At 46.7% G+C, this 2,500-nt stretch overlaps 3 non-coding genes across 3 annotated transcripts; all 3 read right to left on the reverse strand.

Moving 5' to 3' along the window:
* Positions 1–81: 81 nt before the first annotated feature.
* On the reverse strand, positions 82–164 carry TRNAL-CAG (transfer RNA leucine (anticodon CAG)). The gene has a single exon. It is a non-coding gene; the product is annotated as a tRNA-Leu (tRNA).
* A 1,443-nt stretch (positions 165–1,607) lies between these two features.
* On the reverse strand, positions 1,608–1,690 carry TRNAL-CAG (transfer RNA leucine (anticodon CAG)). Its single transcript has one exon. It is a non-coding gene; the product is annotated as a tRNA-Leu (tRNA).
* Positions 1,691–2,331: 641 nt separating this feature from the next.
* Positions 2,332–2,414, reverse strand: TRNAL-CAG (transfer RNA leucine (anticodon CAG)). Its single transcript has one exon. It is a non-coding gene; the product is annotated as a tRNA-Leu (tRNA).
* Between the last annotated feature and the right edge of the window lie 86 nt (positions 2,415–2,500).

The following is a 2,500-nucleotide window of genomic DNA, read 5'->3' on the forward strand; positions in this document are numbered from 1 at the left end:
AGACAAGTTATTTTTTGTCCTAGACGTTGAGCGGTAGTGGAGCTAGAGAATGTGAATGCATGCAAAGAAAAGCTTAAAAGCTGTCAGAAGTGGGATTCGAACCCACGCCTCCAGGGGAGACTGCGACCTGAACGCAGCGCCTTAGACCGCTCGGCCATCCTGACCTGTGATGCTTGGGGTTCGGTGAGACCGACGACGCTCACAGGTTGATCTAATGTGCCCGTAAAATAAATCCGCTGAAGGTTACTTGATGGAGAAATTGCGATACCGACGACGCTCACAGGTTGATCTAATGTGCCCGTAAAATAAATCCGCTGAAGGTTACTTGATGGAGAAATTGCGATAGAAGCAGCTTTACCCTTGTCACCATTCATTGCTACCCTCATTATTTCCAAAGCGTTGGAAGGAAACAACAAAGCCGGATGTTAAAAGTGCAAAGTAGTGATTTAATAGAAAGACACGCAGAAAGCAAGCGTTTTGCTGTCAACAAGAGATGGCTGTTTGCTTCGAGTGCACTTTTCCTTGGATGCAGAATTAGAAAGTGGGTGTTTCTAGTAGATATTGTCTAATTCAAGAACTCCGGAAAGTCAAGTCATCCTAACGTTTTGATTTCATTATCTAGAGGCCTTCAAACATTTCCACCCTAACGTGCCCTTGGGGAAAAATTCTTATTACGCTGCTATTTGAGATACAGTCACCAAGCCTTGCAGGTAGGCCCCAGCGAGGTTTGAACTCGCGACCCCTGGTTTACAAGACCAGTGCTCTAACCCCTGAGCTCTGGAGCCCTTTATGCTTGGTTCCAAGACAAGTTATTTTTTGTCCTAGACGTTGAGCGGTAGTGGAGCTAGAGAATGTGAATGCATGCAAAGAAAAGCTTAAAAGCTGTCAGAATTGGGATTCGAACCCACGCCTCCAGGGGAGACTGCGACCTGAACGCAGCGCCTTAGACCGCTCGGCCATCCTGACCTGTGATGCTTGGGGTTCGGTGAGACCGACGACGCTCACAGGTTGATCTAATGTGCCCGTAAAATAAATCCGCTGAAGGTTACTTGATGGAGAAATTGCGATAGAAGCAGCTTTACCCTTGTCACCATTCATTGCTACCCTCATTATTTCCAAAGCGTTGGAAGGAAACAACAAAGCCGGATGTTAAAAGTGCAAAGTAGTGATTTAATAGAAAGACACGCAGAAAGCAAGCGTTTTGCTGTCAACAAGAGATGGCCGTTTGCTTCGAGTGCACTTTTCCTTGGATGCAGAATTAGAAAGTGGGTGTTTCTAGTAGATATTGTCTAATTCAAGAACTCCGGAAAGTCAAGTCATCCTAACGTTTTGATTTCATTATCTAGAGGCCTTCAAACATTTCCACCCTAACGTGCCCTTGGGGAAAAATTCTTATTACGCTGCTATGTGAGATACAGTCACCAAGCCTTGCAGGTAGGCCCCAGCGAGATTTGAACTCGCGACCCCTGGTTTACAAGGCCAGTGCTCTAACCCCTGAGCTATGGAGCCCTTTATGCTTGGTTCCCAGACAAGTTATTTTTTGTCCTAGACGTTGAGCGGTAGTGGAGCTAGAGAATGTGAATGCATGCAAAGAAAAGCTTAAAAGCTGTCAGAAGTGGGATTCGAACCCACGCCTCCAGGGGAGACTGCGACCTGAACGCAGCGCCTTAGACCGCTCGGCCATCCTGACCTGTGATGCTTGGGGTTCGGTGAGACCGACGACGCTCACAGGTTGATCTAATGTGCCCGTAAAATAAATCCGCTGAAGGTTACTTGATGGAGAAATTGCGATAGAAGCAGCTTTACCCTTGTCACCATTCATTGCTACCCTAATTATTTCCAAAGCGTTGGATGGAAACAACAAAGCCGGATGTTAAAAGTGCAAAGTAGTGATTTAATAGAAAGACACGCAGAAAGCAAGCGTTTTGCTGTCAACAAGAGATGGCAGTTTGCTTCGAGTGCACTTTTCCTTGGATGCAGAATTAGAAAGTGGGTGTTTCTAGTAGATATTGTCTAATTCAAGAACTCCGGAAAGTCAAGTCATCCTAACGTTTTGATTTCATTATCTAGAGGCCTTCAAACATTTCCACCCTAACGTGCCCTTGGGGAAAAATTCTTATTACGCTGCTATGTGAGATACAGTCACCAAGCCTTGCAGGTAGGCCCCAGCGAGATTTGAACTCGCGACCCCTGGTTTACAAGGCCAGTGCTCTAACCCCTGAGCTATGGAGCCCTTTATGCTTGGTTCCAAGACAAGTTATTTTTTGTCCTAGACGTTGAGCGGTAGTGGAGCTAGAGAATGTGAATGCATGCAAAGAAAAGCTTAAAAGCTGTCAGAAGTGGGATTCGAACCCACGCCTCCAGGGGAGACTGCGACCTGAACGCAGCGCCTTAGACCGCTCGGCCATCCTGACCTGTGATGCTTGGGGTTCGGTGAGACCGACGACGCTCACAGGTTGATCTAATGTGCCCGTAAAATAAATCCGCTGAAGGTTACTTG

The sequence above is a fragment of the Lithobates pipiens genome, unplaced genomic scaffold (assembly GCF_037356315.1).
Source record: "Lithobates pipiens isolate NorthernLeopardFrog02 unplaced genomic scaffold, aLitPip1_a1.2 Scaffold_28, whole genome shotgun sequence".
In the NCBI taxonomy this organism is placed as follows: Eukaryota; Metazoa; Chordata; class Amphibia; order Anura; family Ranidae; genus Lithobates; species Lithobates pipiens.